General features: G+C 53.3%; 1 long non-coding RNA gene across 1 annotated transcript; it reads left to right on the top strand.

The window, feature by feature from the left end:
- The first annotated feature begins 5,240 nt into the window (after window positions 1-5,240).
- On the top strand, window positions 5,241-9,364 carry LOC133065637 (uncharacterized). The gene is made up of 3 exons (XR_009694921.1): window positions 5,241-5,366; window positions 7,711-7,832; window positions 8,428-9,364. It is a non-coding gene; the product is annotated as an uncharacterized LOC133065637 (long non-coding RNA).
- Window positions 9,365-9,832: the final 468 nt, after the last annotated feature.

Genomic DNA, 9,832 nt, shown 5'->3' with positions numbered 1-9,832 from the left:
CTCTTGATGATTAAGATTTTTCAGAGTAGAGCAGTCGGCACTGGGGTGTATAATAGTTTTTGGAATCTTTCAGCTCTGGTGATTCAGGTGAAGTGGCTTTATGCTCAGGAATGCAGTTTTTTGCAGGGGGCATTACAGAGATGTTCACTTTTTTAAAATTTATTTTTAATTGGAGGATAATTGCTTTACGATATCCTGTTGGCTTCTACCATACAACAGTGTGAATCAGCTATAAGTGTACATATGTCCCCTCCATCTTGAACCTCCCTCCACCCTCGCCCCACCCCATCCCTCTAGGTTGTCACTGAGCATTGCGTTGAGCTTCCTGTGTTACACAGTAACTTTCCATTAGCTATCTGTTTTACATATGGTAATGTATTTTTTTTTAATGTATTTGTTTTCTAAAAAGCTCTGTTACTATATAATTTTACTTTTTGCAGCAACAAAGGGCTTTTAGCATTTCCTAGGGTGTCACCATTGTCTAAAGCAAGTTTGTTCATCCTGTGACCGTGCCGTAGCATGATGGATCATCTCAAACGGGAGATTTATACCCTAGTAAAGAACTGTCCAGCATGAAGCCTGCTCTAAACAGAGAAAATGCAAAGTTCTCACCACAGAGACGTCTTCAGAAATTGTATTTTAAAATAAAAGATAGTTCATTTCCACCCAGGATTTAGAGAATGTACACCCAACATCAAGTTTTTGGACTAGATGATAAGGAACGGTATTTGTATAAGATGTCTTCAGCTTCAGGTTTCTGGACGAAGAAGAAGATGACTTCCTGTTGTCTAGATTCTGAGGTGTCTTCTGCCTCCTTAAATGGCCAGCGGGACCTTAAACTAGTCAAAGCTGCAAGGTCTGTCTTGTGATTTCACGTTTCCACGTGCTGAATTGTGAGATTCTGCAGTTAATTTTAAAAGTGAAAATTAATGCAAATAGAAATGTTTCCACTGAGATTTTGATAAGAACCCAAATGGTGTTTGCTCCTTGCATCCCAAAAGTGTGCACAGTGGTTCTATTCAGACCTTTACTATCTTACCCTAATGTGTGAATCATGGGTGAAGTGGCTGATTGAGAGGACAAAATGTGCTTCCTTCACATTTAAAAGAGTTTTTCTTCTAATTAAAAATAAAATTTAAAAGAGGTAAATTATGAAAATTCCATTTGAGCCGGGACCTAAAGAAGTCAGTACTGGGCAGCTATTGGTGTCTTCACTCTCAATCCTTTGCAACTTGTAAGCTTTTCTCTGATTGAAGAATGACTTGAGTTACTTACGAATTGTCATGTAGAAGGAGAACGGTCATTAGAATGTTGTCAGCAGAAGCAATGATCAGGCTTTATCAGGGATTCAGCAGGCTGGAAGGTTGCAGTCTGGAAACAGCATTATCTTTATATTTCAGGCCTCCTGAGGAGACAGAGGATGTTCTGAACAGTTGACTCCTGAGTAAGCATGCTTGACTCATTGGAGAAGTCAATGCCAGCTGTTCATGGGCTCTCCAAAAATCTTAAGAGTATAACTCACCATCCAGGACATTTTAGCCTCCTCATAGTCGTGGAGGAGGAAGAGCTGGAGAAAAATGCTTCTGGTACCGAGTGGGCCCAGAAGTGGCCCCTGTCACTTCCTGCTACTGCATGTTGGCGGGAAGTAAATTCCTCCACCTCATTAACTGCTCTCTCACAAAGGGGAGATCCAGACCCTAGTGCGTCTTGGTGATGTCTGTCATTATGTGGTTCCTCACTCGCTGCTAGTTCCCTCCATCCATCTCTGGTCACACAGGTGGAAATGTGTGGCATTGCCTCCATAGATGGATGTAATTAAAGAAACAGTACATTAATACTGTTTCCCTGATGGATGCTGACATCTGTGCTCCTACCTCGAACATCTTACAAAGCAGTGAAGGCATGAACTTGTGGGCAGCTCTGAGGCATGGTCACCAGGCCTGAGCAGGAACACCAGTGGTGGAAGCCTTACAGAGCTTCTGAGCGCTGCTCAATCTTCCTTGAGTAAGGCCAGTTCTCACCCTTTGCCTGGAAACCAGCCGACTTCACAGCTTCCTGAGAGGGGCATGTCCCAGCTTAGGGGACCTCCTGACATCCTAGAAGAGGCAAGAAGGGGGCGGGACTTGCATCTCTCAGCCTGGTGGTGGTGTGAGGCTGGTGAACTAGCTGTGCAGATGGAGCCCCTGGGTGTGGGAGCCGAGATCGGGGTTGGAAACCAGAGCCATGGAGTTGAGACAGGAATTGTTAGAGAAAGGGACGTGTTAGGACTCCAAGGGATGCATGTGCCAAACCCATCCTGAGTGGGGCAGCCAGGAGGCATCACTGGGAGCTGGGTGAGACTGAAGGCCGTGGGCCAGTCTGAGACCAAACCAGGAAGATGTTGTTACATCCTTCATGAGGTTTGGGGGCCTCTTCTGGGTTCCCCATCCTCATCCTGACCAAATTTTGTGGGAAAAGCCTCCCTGTATGATGATCTCTCCAGCTCAGCAGTGGAGCGGGGGACAGAATCAGTTGCCCTGTGGCTGCTGTGTCTGCAGTTGTGAACCAGCAGTGGAAGGGAGCAGAGGCAAAGTGGAAGCCTTCTAAGAGGGCTTTCCCAGGCTCGGGGGGAGGGGGAGGTGTGGTGTCAACACTTCCTGCACCATGCAGACACTTGCGCTGGTTCCCACAGCTCCCAGGTGACTGTCCCTTCCTGCTTCCAAGACCAGGCCCCCCCTACTCTGAAATACAATGGCTGCTTCTCTGCAGTCACGAGCTTCAGATAAGTGTTCTTTGGTAAAAGCCTCTGAGACCACATCCGTGGCTTTAGCCCGTGGACGAGGAAGACCTGCCTGCTCGCCGTCCTCTCACTCTCCTGCGTCTTCAGTTGGTGTGCAGTGTGGTGTGCTTGTAGAGTGCGGGCTGCTCAGAGGGCCGGGCCTGGAGGCTCCAGATGAGGGGAGCCCATCGGTCAGGCATCTACACCACACACTCGCTTGGGTGAGCCCTGGTCCTGCCTCTTGTTCCACAGCTGAGACCTGAGGGTCAGGGCAGGAGGTGGCCGGCCCGGGGCCACACGACTCCCAGTCACCGCCTGGACAAGCCTGGGCAGCCGGGCCACGCTGTTCATACAGAGAACTTGGTCCACGACTGCCTGTCTTCCTGGTCCAGTGGACACTCAGGAAGAGGCTGGTGAAGTGTAAGTTACTTGGCTATTGTACCACGCGGAGTTTATGAACACCTTAAAAAGCAGACAGATGACTCTTACTTTCTGCACACATCTTTGGAGAAACAAAGGTCTTTGTGTGTATTTTCTTGGAATTAGATTTATTGAATTAGTCTGTATGCTGCTTTCTTAATCATACAACAACCATCTTAAACTGTTTCTCTTTTAGCTAAAAATATTTCTTCCGTGGTGCATTAGAACATGAAATAGGAAGTTTAGGAAAAGCATTTTATACTAAGTTCAATAAAAGCCCTGAAAATCTGAGTGAGCCCCTGATTCCCCCTGCTCTCCCTCCAGGGCTCAGGTGTGGTCGCCTCCTCGTCTCTGCAGTCAGGGGCGCCGTCTCGGTTCTCAGGTGTAGTGCCGGGCTCTGTGGACCGTGCACACTCAGAACCCAGACATGCTGGGATCCTGGCCCGGCACGTCATGCTCCTGGGGGACTTGTCGCAGGGACAGTGCTGGAAGCTGCTTAAGGCCACTCGTGTTTCTTCCATTTGTGTTATTCGTGTGCGTATCTGTCACTTGGCAGGAATGTTTTCTTTCTGCTCACTGTAGCCTTTCAGAGGGTAACCAGGTATTTTGGGTAAATGTGTAGAGCTCTGGAGTAGGAGGAAGAATCCTGAGCAGATCCACCGTCATCAGCAGCCGTGAGGTCTAGGTGAGCGAGCCCCAGCCCTCGGGGTGGAATCTGCAGACCCCCGGGGGGGCTGCGTGTGCTGTGTCCCTTCCCTCCAGACTCCAGCCTGTGGGCCCCCGCCCGTGCCCTGAGCGGTGCCTGGATGTCAGCTGGGCATCTTCACCCCCTCCTCCTCACTCCTCAGCCTCCACCCACATTTCCCAGGGGGCCAGCTAAGAAGAGTGCCCTTGGAGGTGCCAGCGGGAGGTGCCGAGCGCGGCCTGCAGGAGGGGGAGGGGGCGAAGCTGCTGCAGGTGGACCCGCGGGCGGAGGGTGCAGGGCGTTCATGCCAGCTCTGCGTGGCACCCTGCCCTGGGGCTTCTGCTTCCCTGTATCAGCACCCTTTCTGCTTGGGCTCCTGAGCAAACCGTGTGATGCTGTGTGGGATGTAATGACCCAGGTGCAAACACAGCCTGTCCAGGGTGCCCGCCACTCGGCTCCCCTGGGCTTTGCCACCCTGCTCCTTGGCAGTCTCCCCTGAGTTCCCAGTGCTGTTCACTTGCTGTTGCCGTGATCAGGCCCAGCTATTCTCTGAAGCCCACACGTTTCTTTGCAATCCTGTCATCCTTGTACCAGCTCTGGTGATGGCACCATTCTGCACTGCAGCGGCAGTGACCTCCAGGAGGCCTTGGGTTCCCTCCCATGTGCCACGGGGACCTTTTAGCTGAGCTCCTGGAGTGTTTGGGGGTTGGCCCCATTTGAATCTGGCTTCCCAGGACTGAATTCACAGGAGGGTGGGTGGGGACATGGCGTGGCCTGTTGTCCAGTCCTGTCGATTCTGGGTTTGCCCCTCAGTGGCCACCCTTGGGAGAGAACCACCCCTTAGCCCAGCTGCTTCCACCTTGGCCTTCCGGGGAAGCACTGACTGGGTGTCGCAGGCTGGAAGTACTGTGGTCCTTTGCTTCTGGAAGGTTCGAAGACGCGAAGAAAATGCTAAACCTTCATGAAATAGCATTGAACAACAATTGTATTGCTTCCTGAAAGGAGTTGGCTTTTTACAAGACCAACTGTTCTAACACTTGACTGTGAGGTTCCTGGGAACCTTAGCAGAAATTTCTTGGCAAAATTAGATATTTTCATGGGAAAGAAAGATGACGAGCTCGACAGTTTCTGTCTGGCAGTTACCCAATAATGCTGTGAAGAAGCTGCTCAGTAATGAAACTTTGTACCTAAAGGGGCTACACATATGAGAGAAAGTGAGAGTTGCTCAGTCATGTCTGACTCTTTGCAGCCCCATGGACTGTAGCCCGCCAGGCTCCTCGTCCATAGGGTTTCCCTGGCAAGAATACTTCAGTGGGCTGCCATTTCCTTCTCCAGGGGAATCTTCCCGACCCAGGTACTGAGCCCTTGTCTCCTGCATTGGCAGAAGGGCTCTTCACCGCTGAGACCCCCTTCTGTTCCCGCTCTGTGTCAGCCTCGGATCCACCCGCCCGTTCGCTCCGCATCTGCCCTCCGTCCTTCAGCTGGAGTGTCCCGTCTCGCCGGGTAAGGCCGCTCTCCGGCAGGTGGCTTCGGGTGTCCTCGCTTGTCCGCCTCTTTGCTCCTGTGTTTCTCTCCTGCCACCTCCACCTCTTTTCCTCGTCACCTGCTTGTTTCTTTGGGCTCTTCAGGTTCTTCCTGGCGGTGCAGGCCTCCTGCTGCACTTTCTGGCCCTTCTCCCTCTGCCCGCCCTCGGTCTCCGTGGAGGCGCCTGCTCCGGTCTCGGCTCCCTTGGGGGCCCCTTCGTGTTACTGTGCGGCCCTTCCAGGGCCCTCGGGATCAGGGCCTTGTTGGCCGACACCCACTGGGAGGCCAGGGGCCATCGCACCACTGGCTGGTTTGGCCCCGCAGGTTCAGTTCACAATGCTCCGTAGGCCTGTGGAGAGCTGGAGGCCCATCCAGTGATTTCTGTCTGTCTGAGGCTGCCCGGGGCCTGGGGAGGAGGCCCCCCGGGGGGAGGAGAGAGAGAGTGGTGGGTGGGTGGCAGGTCCCCTAGTGAGGAGGCTGTCAGGACCGCAGCTCCAAGTGCACAGAGGACTGCCTCTGGGAGAATCAGCGTCACCCTCGTTGTTTTTATGATGGCCAGATCCAAGAGGGGCCCCAGTGACTGCTGTTCTTTTTTTTAGTATTGTGGTAAAAATGCTGTTTTCTTTGGAATTTGAGACTCCTGATATGTACGGTAGGAGTATGGGTCCTGACATATTCTTGGTTGTCAGATAAAACACTGAGGCTGAATGGGACTTGATACCAAACTCGATTTATCTCAGAACACACCTGCCCTGCTCTCGTCTCTCCTTTTTGTCTCTCCTTTTTTTTTTCTCCTGGGATCAGAGTGTGCCCCATCCTGCCCTGCAGTGAGACAGAGGAGCTCAGCTCACACGATTGTTCCAGCCCAGGCGGAGGGTTCCTCATGCCTTTCATGGAAGGTCTCCCTTCACTTAAAGTAAATCCACACATAAAAACGAAATTGAAGGCAAAGGAAACAAATACTGAGGAGTGTGATGCTTGTCAGGCGCTGAGTCTCCGCACCTGTCCTCTGTCAGCTCCACATGTGTGCTGCTTTATTTTCCAGTGAGCTTATTTGTTCAGAGACCAGAGAGCTCTAGGAGCTCCTTCCATCCTTGTGAGGCTAGACCCTGCCACATCCTTCAGGGACCCAGCCCAGGGAGCACAGCACACAGAACTTTTGATGACATGCTGGAATTAATCTTTCTCTCTTTTTTTTTTTCCCCAAGAGCCACCAGGGTAATAGCTCCTTTCCAGAAAGGATGACCTCAGTGTTTTTCATGTATTTATATTTAAAAATTTCAACTCAGATCAAAACCCTGCAGACGTTTTCATGACTTAGATCAGCATTTTCAAGAGTTTTCCTAAAAAAAAAAAGATTGATATGCAAATTGGGACCTTGTACAGCATAGTTCATGATTCTGTAATGGAATCCGTTGGGAGAATTTTAATATAAACACAGTAATTACTTTCTGTACCCTGGGAGTTCTCAGAGCGCTTACTAGGCTAATCATGCAGCCAGGGACGCAGTGGCACTTCCTCCCTGTGCCCACCAGCCCGGGAGGTGACTGCAAGGGCGTGGGGGGTGGCGTTGTCCCCACCGGGAAGCCTGGTACTCACTTGGACCAGCTGCACTCCCCACTCCGTTTCCGTGGGAACCTAGGGGGCGCACTGGCGTGCCCGACTCCAGACCCAGTGATGTGGGTTCTGAGCCTGGATCTAAAAGGGAAGCACAGCAGGGTAAGCCCCCCGAAGAAGGGCCCAGTACCCCCACCCCCACCTCTGGGGTGTGGCCCCCAGCCCTCATCCCAGACAGACCTCCTCGCACAGCTCGGGGGTGACCCAGGCTCGGTGCCCCATTGCATGGAAGAATTCCACCTTCAACTTGAGGAACTCCTTGTAGAGGTCTGGCCAGTGCTCCCTGCCCAGCAGGAACTGGAAGATGCTCCTCTTGGACATGGGGTTGTCTTCCTCCATGTCAGAGGCAATGTAGCTACCACCAGGAAAGAGGGCAGGCTGGACTTGGCCCCGCGAGGACCCCCAGCCTCAGGGCAAGGAGGGCAGTGGGGAGGCTGCCGAGGTCACCCCGCAGGAGCCAGTGTCCAGGACAGAGTACCCAGGCCTGGGTCCAGGGGAGCCGCGTCGGCTGGGGCACCTGGATGCAGACCACTCGGCACTACGCCTGTCTGGCCCAGGGCGCAGCTCTGCCTGCCGTCGTTCCCCGGGGGCATCCCACCTGGGGTCAGTTGGTCTTCGGGCAGCGCTCGGTGTCTCCTGGCTGCATCCCTTACCCCGGGATCTGACTGGTTGCCTCCCCCTCCTCTGACCCTGTGACCCCTTGAAGGCCTTGGACCACCACTGGGGGCCCCCGGGCAATGCTCACAGGGCCAGGAAGAAGTGGATCCTGTTGTAGAGGTGACCGGGCAGCCCCACGCGGCCGAAGTACTCCACCACCATGGACAGCAGGTACTGCGTGAAGACAGAGCGGTGGGGCGGGGGCCAGGGCTGGGCGGCAGGAGGGCGCTCTGAGTGCGCCGTGTGCCCCGCCCCCGTCCAGGTGGGAGAGCCTCCCAGGGGGGCCTTGCTGAGGGCTCCTGGCCCTGTGACACGTGGAGACGAGGCAACAACGGGAGGCCGGGAGGAGATGCTCAGCGCCGGTGCAGGGCACTGCGTTTGTCCTGCCCTCCTTGCTGGCACCAGGGGTGGGTCTCTCCAGGGCTTCTGCCCAGTCTGACGCCTTGTCCTCTGTCCCTGCCCCCATGGGGTGGTGACCCTGCAGTCCCTCCTCATGTTAGTGCTGTGAGTACCTTGTCAGACACCTTCAGGAAAATGTCAGCTTCCAAGAAGCTCTGGATAACGGGATCCTCTGCCAAGGAAGGGAGATCTCGTGAGGGCCTGGGAGCACCGAGTCTGGGGCTGTGGGATTTCAGCTCACAGGGAGGAGGAGGGCAGGAAACCTCTCCCCCTTCCTCTGTTTCAGGGACTGCAGGCAACTCTCTTCCCCACTGGGAGGCTCAGAGCTTTAACAAGAGTGACAAAGCTGTTTTTTCCATTGACACAGGGAGACTGGGTCTCAGCCTCGGAGTTTGCTGTTCTTTAATCTGCAACACATGGGAGTTGATAAGTGTGCTACATGAAGAGACACGAACCTGGTTCTCAAAGTTTTAACATAGTATTCCTGGAGCCAAAGCTTGGATGTGGCCTTGGGCCTCTGCGCACCACATTCCTTGTCACTTCATCACACTGTGCAAGGCTGTCCTGCCCCATCTGATGGCCAAGCACCCCTTTTGGGTGGTGGGGCGTTCATACCCACCCCCAAGCTGGGGTGGGGGGTGCTGGGCATCCTGCCCTGTTTCTCCTGGGTTCTGCCACTTCCTGCAGATAATAACCTGGCCTCACCTGCCCCCAGAAGGCTCATAGGGGGGCTACAGTTGTCGTCCCTTGGAGGTCACCATTTTCCAGTGGTGACCTGAGAATATCAGATCCTCCTTGATCTTCACTCCTTACCCTGGACAATGACATTTGCGCAGATGGGAGAATGGAGGGATCATGGATCATTTTGCCCTCCCTGACACAGGGAGCAGCCGAAAGCCTGGCTCCCAGCTCTGTGATGATGAAAATGGTCTAGATCTTTCTATCCAGCGTGGTGGCTGTTAGGACTTCCCTGGTGGTGTAGCGGATAGGAATCTGCCTGCCGATGCAGGGGACATGAGTCTGACCCCTGGTCTGGGAGGGCGGATTCCACATGCCGTGAGGCAACTAAGCCCATGTGCTGCAACTACTGAAGCCTGGGCACCGGGCCTGTGCTCTGCAACAAGAGAAGCCCCCGCAGTGAGAAGCCTGCTCACAGAAACTGCAAAAAGCCTGAATGCAGCAGTGAACACCCAGTGAAGCAAAAAAAAAAAAAAAAAGGTAGTGTTAGCCATATGTGGCTACTGAGCATATGCAATGTGGCTGGTGAGAACCAGGAACTGAGTTTCAGAAGTTTAAATTAAATATTCAGTGTTAAACCTGAGTAACTGCATGCAACTAGTGGACAGTGTCATTTCTGCCTCATCCCCGACCTGCCGCACTGGGGCCTGCCTCAGGTCGTGACGTCACCTCTGCAGACCTTCCCTGAGCATCTGTGCCGCAAAGCTCCCACTCTTGTCCACAGCCCACCTCTAGGTGCCATTGTGCTGTGTCCCTTCAGTTCTGTCCAACTCTTTGCAACGCTATGGACTAGCCCGCCAGGCTCCTCTGTCCATGGGATTCTCCAGGCAAGAGTACTGGAGTGGGTTGCCATGCCCTCCTCCAGGGGATCTTCCCAACCCAGGGTTTGAACCTGAATCTCTTATGCCTCCTGCATTGGCAGATAGGTTCTTTACCACTAGTGCCACCTGGGAAGCCCCTAGGTGTCATTGATGTTGTTGATCTTTTCTGAGTCAACTCTTTGCATCAGGTGGCCAACGTACTGGAGCTTCAGC

The sequence above is a fragment of the Dama dama genome, chromosome 11 (genome assembly GCF_033118175.1).
Source record: "Dama dama isolate Ldn47 chromosome 11, ASM3311817v1, whole genome shotgun sequence".
Classification (NCBI taxonomy): Eukaryota; Metazoa; Chordata; class Mammalia; order Artiodactyla; family Cervidae; genus Dama; species Dama dama.
The sequence above is the reverse complement of the archived record's forward strand: the minus strand, read 5'-3'. Positions and strand labels throughout refer to the sequence as shown.